This window comes from Gossypium hirsutum, chromosome D04 (assembly GCF_007990345.1).
Source record: "Gossypium hirsutum isolate 1008001.06 chromosome D04, Gossypium_hirsutum_v2.1, whole genome shotgun sequence".
Lineage (NCBI taxonomy): Eukaryota > Viridiplantae > Streptophyta > Magnoliopsida > Malvales > Malvaceae > Gossypium > Gossypium hirsutum.
The window spans coordinates 16,428,653-16,440,419 of NC_053440.1; positions in this window are offsets into that span (position 1 = coordinate 16,428,653).

An 11,767-nucleotide genomic window follows, 5' to 3' on the forward strand; every position below is an offset into this window, starting at 1 on the left:
CACTCTACATCGTTTCATCATATGAGAGTGGGTTATCATCTTTCTATTTGGCATATTCAGTGTTAAAAACACTTACGCCAGATTGAAAGAACTCAGGACTATGAGAAACCCTCACACTTCGACGAAACACACTATGCTGCTGATCGTTACAGATCTACTGTTAATAGTTGGTTCTGTAACCATTTCTATAGGGTTTTTTTCTATTTCACGAAAGTTCTTCAAATACCTCTTTACTCAAAGTTTTAAAGTCATTCATGTAGCTTTCTTTAAGGAAAGTAGCAAGAGTTGACACTATAATAGTTTGCTCTTTTAGGTTATCAAATAAACTATCCTTTGTTCCTTTTGTATATCCTACAAATATGCACAATTCTATCCATGAGTCCAACTTCCTCGCATCTTTATCTAATACGTGGGTTGGGCATCCCCAAATCCTCAAACGGTTTAAACTTGGCTTCCTGCCATGCCACAATTCATATGGAGCTTTCAATACTGTCTTAGTTAGCATATCATTCAGAATATAGCAGCTCATTTGTATCGCATATCCCCAAAAAGAGATTGATAGCTTCAAATAACTTATCATCGATCGTATAATGTCTAACAATGTTTGATTCCTTCTCTCCGCCACGTCATTTTGTTGTGGAGTGCATGACATGGTTAATTGGGACAAAATCACATTCTCTATAAGGTTCCCTAAGGACTCATCAAATAAATATTCCCACATTGATCAGATCGAAGTGTCTTTATAGGTAAACCTAGTTGTTTCTCCACTTCTTTACGAAACTTTTTGAATTTATCAAAGGTTTTACTCTTGTGGTGCATAAGGTATACATACCCATATCTAGAATAATCATCAATGAAGGTTACATAATATTCGTAACCACTTATTGCACTAACTTTCATGAGACCACATACGTCGATGTACACAAGTTCTAGGGATTTTACAACACTTATTCCTTTTGCATTAAAAGATCACCTGGTCATCTTACCTTTCAAGTAAGATTCACATTGTGGAAGATCGATTTCTTTAAACAAACTTAAGATGTCATATTTCACAAGTCTAGTGATCCTTTTTTGGTTAATATAATCAAGTCTCAAATGCCAAAGGTACGCCTGATTAGAGTGAGAAGATTTAAGTTTCTTATTCGGTATTTCAGTCTCAAGAAATATGTACATCTTTGATTTGATAAAATGAAGATTATTCAACATTCATCCATTACAAATAAGATTGCAATTTCTAAATATTCCAATTTCATTATTAAAAATCAAAGTCAATTCGTCTTTATATAAACATGTAATTGAAATTAAGTTTCTTTTGAAACTTGGTACATAGAAAACGTGTTTTAAAATGATTTTCCTAAAATTATTAAAATAAAGATGCACATTTTCCATTGCTTCAATTGCCACAAATGTCCCGTTTCTGGTTCGCAACGATAGACTCTTATCTCTAAAATCTTTCGTCTCCTTGAACCCTTGTAGAGAAACACAAACATGACTAGTGACTCCTGAATCAATGACTCAATGGTCTATTGAATCCTCCACTAAACAAACTTCTATCATAAATAGTTCAATACATTTTCCTTTAGTGGCCAAGTATTCATTCCACTCTTTACAGTTTGTTTTGAAATGTCCTTTCTTACTACAAAAGAAACATTTAGACTTAGATACGTCTTTAGGTATTTTAGTTCTCTTCCTTTCCACTTGTTGTGACCTAGAGACATTAGCCTTGCCTTTCTTAGCGCATTTTCCCTTCCCTTTTGAGGAAAAAAATGATAACTATATTTTCCTCTACTCTTCGGACCAACTGGTCACCATTTAACATCAACTAATAAGACTATAATTCATTCATGAGTTGTGTAAGAGTCAAATTTTTTTTTGCCAAGGTTATATGTGGCCTGAAAGCCGAAAAAGTCCTTGGGAAAGCTCTTGAACACCATCTCAATTTGAGTGTTTTATTCCAAATTTGCCTCATTACCTGTAATCTCTAAAAGTATCCCATAAGAGTTATATACGTTATTTGACTAGAGTATTAGGCTTTTGCTGGACATTAATCAAGCTAGTTATAACAGACTGTTAAGCCAAGGTAGCTTGGCCTCTGAACATGTCTTCTAGCTTATCAAGAATTACCTTGGCAACTTTACAACTCTTTAGTTGCTTATATAGGGTGTTGGTCATACTTGCCAGCATATAGCAACGATTTATCTCATCGAATTCCTCCAGTATTTTCTAGCCTCAACTTGAGTGGCCAGAGGGCACTTATTATCAATAACTGTTTAAGTTTCTCACAGCTCAGGATAATTATCATATTCCTTTTTCATTCCTTATAGTTATTATCGACATTTTATTTTCAGTGAATATGTTTAATAAGAGAGTTGGTGTCATTTTTTGAACTGAAAATAAAACATTCATATATTAATATCTTTGTATTAAGAAAATGTTTGAAAACATTGTGCAACATTACGATATGCATTAAGATGATGCATGCATCTGACATTAAACCTTGAAAACATTTGCAAGTCGTTGCAATAATAATTCATACACCCTTTGAATCAAGCTACATTGGGTGATCTTAATCAACTAGTAAGAAGATAGATTTCTATCCAATTAGTACATGAACCTAATTCCTTAGGCATTCACACGTACTAATAATCGTATAATCTTTGACCATCATTCTAACTTAAGTATAGCTCCTTAGGGAGTTACTTAACTAGATGATCTTGAGTGTATAAACATCAACTTAACACATGTCACATCATACACCACAAATGAGTCATCTTGGGACAATCTCATTGAGTATCATACTGTGACTAGTTATGCTCTTTGAAGACAAAATTTCTTGATATATCACAAGATAATACCTACCACAAAGGCCAGCCAAACCATCATATGATCATAAAAAAATTCTGCTTACTTTTAGGAATTATCCTCAATGAGATCCACATGACAACGTCTACCTTAGGGTAGGTTCGTTTCATGCCATCATAAAAGACCATTGATGGATGCCGTAGGTCTTATTTAGAGACCTTTTCTCATTCAATATTTAAAAAAAATATGCAAGGTTTTTCATGTCTAGTTTCAATCATGAATAATCAATATATACATGACAAGTACATGTGGCATTCTCTCTAATCTATATGGCATGCTTATATCATATATCCATGAACATACTGTAACATCTCGCACGACGAAGCTTTAGTGGTCGAATATTATTTATAGAAGTAAGGCATAAAGATTAAGTTCCGAGTGGGTAGGTATTAAATTTGACTAAGTATATGAGTCTATGGTTGCACCTTCAGGCGAAGTCTGCATTAGACGAGTTTGGTGGTTTGGCAGACTCTTCTAAAGAGTATACGCCACCCTAGTTAAATGAAATGTTTGACCCTTAGTGTTAATACCTTAATTTGAAAAGAATCATATGCTTTATTATTATTTTATTATCCTGGTTGAACAATATGGTTAGACGAACAAGAATTTGATTAGTATAGGACTAAGTTTTTATAACATGTCAGACCCGCATTTATGAAGAGAGAGAAGTGCTTAGTCACAATAAATGAGGGGTTTGGAGGGAAACCAGACTTATCCACTAAGTTTTCCTTCTATGTATATTTTTATAAAGCAATTTTGGCTTCCTGAACAAGTTTTATACTTTTTTTGGCAACCATATTTTCTTCCCAAACTTTCTCTAAAATTTTCTCTCCGAAAATCCTAGACCTAAGACTTGCTTGAAGATTTTGGGTTCGTTGTACTCAGTCGACTCCATCGTTGTTGGTACTTGGTAAATATGGACGAAACTCAAGTTATTTTCATAGTTATTTACAGGACCCTAAGGTTTTATGCTTTAGGGTCAGTTTTAGGTGTAAGGGAGGAAAGTTCTAGATTTTAGGTTTGAGGTGTAAGGGAGGAAACTTCTAGATTCTAGGTTTCCTGTTAATGTTCTTATTTAACTTGTTTAGTTTTTCTTGTAAAATTATTTATTAAATTAACTCTTTATACTATAGCTCAAAAAACTCTTGAAAACTCTCGTGATAAGGGCAAGAGTCCTATTGTCTAATCTTGCTGCATTTTCTGGTGAATTTCTTATTGCTTCCATGTGTTTGTATAATGTTCTCGTTTATGTTTGATTGAGTATAAGATGATATGTTTGTGTATGGGTAATAAAGTTTTGTGGTTATAAGTTTGTGTTAGTTTTCTGTGTAAATGTAGTAAGGGTCTTACTTCGTGTTTATGCCACCACCCATTATTTCTGGAATGAACAATATGAACTAAGTTATGAAAATGAAATCATGACGATGCTTTCAATAAAATGAGCATTGAACTAGCAGATCGCAATACATGAAAATGGATAATGTAGCCTCTAGTAGGGCAAGAATTAGTGCAAATCAGATTGGCAAATCATGATGGAATGAATGAAATGAATGCTAAGGCTTGATCATAGACTTGGGGTGTGGCTAGCACAAATAAATTTGTTTGCATGGTTGTATGGGCGTAGTGTATGCGCCAAAGATATAGTGTCTGTAGTAAGTCTGTTTGTGTATTGTGTGCACCAATGGCCGAATTGTATGACTTGCTGAGTTGGAACGGTTTATGTTGGAACGCCGGCACCCCTACGGCGCAGCGAAAAAAACACATTCGGCGATCTTAACCATAGATCTATGTGTGAGGAACGAATTGGGGTGAAATAAAGGTTTCGAAATTATCGAATCTTTTTCTAAGTAGACAGCAACGCCTCAGCAACGAGTAATCTGATCTACTATCGAACCAAGTCGTAATCTATCGTGACTCCGGCCTTTACGTAATCCACCCAGTTGACAATGAATGGAAGGAATCCCAAAACTATTTTTGGAAAAAACTTTGATTTGACGGCTGCTAGACCCCAAGCAAAGAAAAAACGAGATTTTTATATCTATTTTTAGGGTTTCTAGAAATTAAATAAATATAACAATGTTTTAAACCGAAAATTATAATTACATTAATTATAATAATGATTTCAGTAAACTATATATTTATTTGAATTTATATACTAACCAAATTCATGTTCCCATTATGCGTACAACAACCTTGTACATAATGTGTTCGATATTTGATTACCCAATTAAATTAATTCTATAATTAATTTAATTCAAGCGACAACCAAACACAATACCAACTATGTTCTATTCCGTTCATTTCAACTATAGGGTGTGACCCTATAGGTTCTTGTAACGTTAGCAATAATACTAGAACGATTCCAATGTTACAAACAATGAGTGGCACCTAGCAATGCATCATTGCTACCTAAGTCACAAGAAATCATGATTCGACATAACCTTTTTATGATTAACCTTTCATAAAATAATCCTTAAGTCCTTTATCTCTGGATTGGACACAAGTCATGGAATAGTCACACTTGCGTAGTCCATTCCATGTTCCTTGATATCTTAAGTAGACTATGATAAACAAATAAGTATGACATCTCATATCAGCTTATTTGAGCATGACCATGCATTTCTAGTCTCACTCAATCAAGTGGCCTAAGATATTACTCCCATTATGTAGGAGGGACTTATCCTATATCGATCAACCATATCCCTCTACATAGATCGTGGTATATCCAACATCAGCCTTTATAGAACAACCAGTTACGATGTACGTTTGACTATATCAAAATATACAACTCACGATGTTGAGATTATGATGATCTCAAGTCTGAGGATCATTTACATATTAATCACTATGAATAATGTTGTGACAATTACATAATAATCCAAGAAACATACTCATAACGGGTCAGTCCAATATGTTGTTCTCTAGCACACATATTCATGCATCGATTTTGACATTCCATATCAATGACAACTCTTTACCATCAATAAACTCTATGTTAGTCTTAATGCATTATTGTTGTCATATCCAACAATAATTCTTGACTAAAGACCTTTTAAGAATAATCATATTATTCTCAGGACATTATTATAAAACAATTTATTTATACACACAGAAAAGAAACTGAAATAATAATGGTAACACCTTATATTAATAAACATGATAAATCAAGTATGTTATTACAACCATCTAATGATTGATCTTTGGGCATACTCTAACAGTTTATTGGTATATATATAGCTATTGAGATGTTTGCTCTGGAACTCATTAAGTTCTTTGAACTTATTTAGTTACCTTTCCTTCTTAGGATCGCTGACAGAGTAAAGGACTTTTCGAAGACTATACCAGATGACATCTTTTGCCATGAGGTTTGCAAGTATTTTGTATTACGCATGACATGGAGGTGGTGTCAAGATGGTGTCATTTCCAAGAAATGAATTTTGTGTTTTAAAGTTATTCTTTTGAAACCGTTAATTTAATAAAACCTCAGTGAAGTGATTATGTTTTTGCAATGTATCAAATTAGTTACTTCGAATGATTCATGTTGGTCTAATTATGTGTATATGTATATGATGTTGCAGCTACATATAGGTTTACGCTAAATATAGTTTTAAGAGTTTCAAGTGGAGGTTCTATGTTTTTCATTTTCCTTGGAAATGTATAACCTTATTTATGTTTAATTTCCTAAAAGATTTACAATTCATATTTATTTCAATTGTATTTTTATGAAGATCACGTTTGTACAACTTTAAAGGAAAATATTTTAAAGGGATTTTAACTCAATACTTTATAATTTGATCCAACCTAATATTTGTTTTTCTATTTCCCAAAATAAAATTCAATAAATATATATCGAATAATTTCTCTCATCCCAATTTTACTCTCGATATAATTATGATAATTTTAACCCTCGTAAAATTTTGAGAAAATATATTTAATATTTAACCATTTAACTTGTTCACTATGACCGAATGGTTTATTTTTTATTTTCGGGATTTAGAATAGCTCAAAAATACAAAATCATTCTTCCGATCACTTTTGAGAAATCCGTGTTCATTTGCAAATGAATTATTTCTCATTTTCATTTCCATTTCCATTTTGAGAAAACCAAATTCATTTCCAAATTATTTCATTTCTCCATTTCGGAGAAAACCATAACCATTTTTGAATGTTTTCCATTCCTCCATTTCTATTCAATTTGTTCATTTTGATTCAGCATGCAATTCATTTATGGTTTCAACAAGGTAACGGAGGGATCGATTAGACATATGTGATCTACCGCAATTCGTTGTAGCAGATTAAACCATTTTTTGTGCTTAAGGAGCTTGTATAAAAATAATTTCATTATATTTTTACTTAGTTTTTGTTTTCAGTACATAAATGATAAAAAGTGTGATTTGAGCTATTTATATGACTTTAAGGGCCAAAATAGGCCTAAAGGAAGGTTAACGTATTCGGTGAGTGTGCAGGACATCATTTAGAGGTATGAGATCACTAGACTACTTTTAATGTTTCAATATGGAGGGTCGACGTCTCAACATAGTGAGCAGAGTACCCAAAAGAGCAAAGCTGCTTTTAGTGTAGTGACATAGCTAGAGGGTGTCACGACACAAACTTGAAATCAAGTCACAACTTTTAAAACTGCCATTAGTGTCGCGACATAGACCAGAAGATGTTATGACACCAACCTGAAGAGGAATATTAAAGAGTCAAGGGCATTTTGGTCCACACAACAAATTTTAACGTAAAAATGTTAGCTGAATTAGGTCAATGGATGATGACCAACCTTAAATCTATAAATAGGCTTCTCTAAACACTTCATAAACAACTTTTATTCTAGTTTTAGGTGATAGCTTTTATTTAGTTTTAGTTTTAGTTTCTTTAATTTATTTTGTACTTAGGTTCTTTCAATATTGTAATTTGCTTTCACTTTGTTTTCGTTCTTTAGAGAATTTGGTTGTGGATTCATGAACTCTTTATGGATTTCTGTACTTACAATTCTTAATACAAAATCAGGATTCTTCTTAAACCTTATTCTTGATTTATTATTAATGTTCATCTTCTTTTCAATCAAGTTTATGTTGTTTATGAGATCCATGAGGAACTAGTCCTTTTATGGGGTATTAACAAGTGGATGTGAGAGTAATTAATTTTTATGTAGGGTTTCTTAGCAGATCAGTTGGTTGGGATAGTACGAACTTAAAACCCTAGGCCTGACAACCCTAGGAAGTTATCTAGGTGAGAATGAGCCCAAAATTGGTATTGCCTATCTGTGAACACCTTACCCCAATTCGGTCTAAAATATGAGGTCGAGAGATAAGTAGTTCTTGTCGACTCATTAGTTTAGTGAAAGATCGAGAGTTCCTACTAGGTTAATGACTAGTTGATTGAATAGAACTCAAAATAGGAATTAGTTGTGACCACTGAAGCGAGTTAGTCTTCCGTTCTTAGAATTGATTTAATCTACAAATTAGTTTTTCATCTTTATTTTCATGCAATTTATTTATTGTTCATACAATATAATTTTTCTTCACTTTAGGTTTTATCATAATATAATTTAGGTAAAATACTAATTAGATCTATTAACGTCAAAGTTAGAATTCATTTAGTTTCACTTCCCTTGGGTACGATCCTCGAAGTCCTTCCATACTTCGTTGTATAAAATATATTACAACCTAACCCATATACTTGCAGAAACCGCCTAACTCTAATATTTGGTTGTAGGAATTACACTCTAAACGCTAGTACGTCCGGATGTGGTCAAGTTGTTGGTGCAGTTGTCGGGGAGGCAATGTTACTAGATTTGTTTTAATTTTTACGTTTAATAGAATAATTAGAAAATTTTTAAATTATATATACGATTTTAAATTTAGTCATTTTTATTTTTATTTTTATTAACATTTCTCTTTTCCTTATAAGTGGTAGTGTTCGTATAGAGTAATGAATACTTGTGACAAGATAGCTATAAGGGAAGTTCGTAAAAATAACCCCCTGAAACTTAATTCATAACATATCTCTTCCTACTTAATTTTTTAATTAAATTTAGTAAGATGATGCAAGTGTTAGGGGCAGTTCCCTTTGACATGAACTGGTTAGGCCTAGTATTACTCGACATTTTATTAAGAATCCTAATTTTGAATTATTACTAACATGTGTTTCTTCAAATATCAGGTTTAACATTTACAAGAATAAGGGCCACATAACTTTCCTCCAGTAGTTTGTACACATATGTAGCACAATTGTGTATGTCGATGTGAGGGCGAAAGTTACCAAATTATTATTAATTCTATTTGCCTTAGAACGACAAGCAAAGGCTTGGTTAGATGCACTTCCAACAAACACTATTATGACATGGATTGAATTTGTACAATTATTCCTACGTCGAGTTGTGCAGATGACTTCAATAATCAACACATATGAGAAGCTATTTAAATTCAAGCAAGATGTTATTGAGACATTGGGATGGGCATGAGAAAAGTTTAAATTAATTATTCGGTCAATATTGGGAGGGGGCATTAACTTTGTAGTACAATTGTAACATTTTTATGATGGATTGGATAGACAAAGTAAACGTAAATTTAAATCATAGCTAGAGGAAGTATTTAGTCAAAAATGGGACAAGAAATAGTCAATCTGTTGGAGAAAGTCAATAGCAATGAACTTACATGGGGTATGAGCAATGAGACCGAAACTGTTAAAACAACAGAGTTTATATTCCAAGAAAGAATGACCTATAATTCTGAATCAAAAGTGTTAAACTTCATCGAGCTGAATGAGGATGAAACAGAGGAGGAAATGATGGATGATCCAGAACAAGAAAATAACAAATTGGCCCTTTAGCTCGACTGGTGGCATAAAAGTAGAGAACAACTAGAACAGATAAATCCAGCTACAACTAAAATGGTTCCTTCTATTATCAAACCACATGTTTTGGAGTTGAAACTTTTACTTGACCACTTGAAATATAGATATTTGGGAGAGCAAAATACATTGCCTGTAATTATTGTCGCTGGATTATCCACAGAACAAGAAGGGGCGTTATTAAGTGTACTGAGAACACACAAAAAAGTAATTGGATGTACTATTGCACATATTAAGGGAATCAATCCCGCATTATGTCAACACAAGATTAGATTAGAAGAAGGAAAAAAAAAACTAGTGGTGGACGTTCAATGATGTTTAAATCTACCATGAAAGAAGTAGTGAAAAAAAAAGAATTACTCAAGTGGTTGGATACTGGTATTGTTTATACAATATTCGACAATGAATGGGTGAGCCCTACACAGTGTGTCCCAAAGAAAGGACGATTGACGGTCATAGAGAATGATAAAATGAGTTAACCCCAACAAGAATAGTAACTAGATGGAAGATATGCATTGATTATTGGAAATTAAACGACGCGATGAAAAAAGATCATTTTTCTCTTTCTTTTATTGATTAGATGCTTGACAGATTAGCCGAAAAATAATAGTATTATTTCCTTGATGGATACTCTGGATACCATCAGATTCCTATACACTCCAATGATCAAGAAAAAATTACTTTTACATGTCTTTTCGGTACGTATGCCTTTAAACGTATGTCATTCGAATTGTGTAATGCTTTGACAACCTTCATGAGATGTATGACTGTCATTTTTACTGACATGTTGGAAAAAAGATAATCAAATGGCTATTGAATGTCCATGGCATGCCTTCACTTACCCTCATTACATCAATCTCATAATAAAATCGAAACAAGTAACTCTTTTCCTCAATATCTGAAATAGCAACTCCTCCCAGTGTATGCCATAAGTCTGCAAGTGTATTCCTCGTCGAAAGGAAGTGCACCACACTATCCGTTAACACCCGTCCCACCAAGCAAAGCCTATAATCCTCTTCAATCACATCTACATTCTCTTGCCCCCATAATGGTGCTTCTTCTTCCTCAGAAATATTCAAGTTGACCAGATCCTCCTCCATTTTACCCTTTAGCAAAAGAATCACTAGATCCAAATATCCCCACAAAATCGTTAAACCCTAGACAAACATCAAGTAACGTGCTAACCAGTAGATGGAATCGTGCTAACCTAGCAGATTTTTTTTGTATTCCGTACTTTTTTTATAACAAATGTTTAATAAGTGAAAAGAAAGAAATATTAATTTATATAATCATTTAAAATCGATTATGAGTAGTAGTCATGGTACAAATAAGTAAAAAATTAAAGTGGAGAAACAACTGCATATCATATAGAAATTTAAATAGGTGTTTAATAATTCCTTTGCTTCTCTATAATAATGGTCGATAGCAGATAGCAGTAAGTAAAGGAAAAAATTGTTTTGATTAATTACATATTGTTCTCACATGTTTAATTTCATTATAGATTTTAATTATATTTATTATTTTTGATACAATATTTAAAATTACCAAGAGTTTTTTTCCAACTCATAAATAGGAGGATAATGTGTTTCAATACACTTAAACTTACATTCCTCTTTTATTGATATCGATATTCATATTAATCAAACTAAAACTTAATTGATCCGATTTGTTTTTCTTGAATTTGTTTTTATATTGATAAAGATTAATGTTTATAAAATTTAATATATACTTTCTTTTTTTTTAGAATCGTGGCGTAAGTGGTTAGTATGAATGATTTCGGTGGGCGGATGAACTCACAAATTTCAACCTCAACTTTTAAAAACCGTCATCTTTTTATGTATTCGTCTTTCCTGACCTTTTTTTTCACCTAAAGCTATTTTCCTTTTTTAAATTGATATATTTTGTTGGAAGTGAAAAATAATGATGAATTTGTTTAAAAAGGCAAAAGGAAAAATATGGGGGCATTCCATCCACATTTCTTACATCACATATATCATGCCATCCCATGCTCTTTGCTTGGTCTGCTGATTTTGCTGGAAAGTGGCGT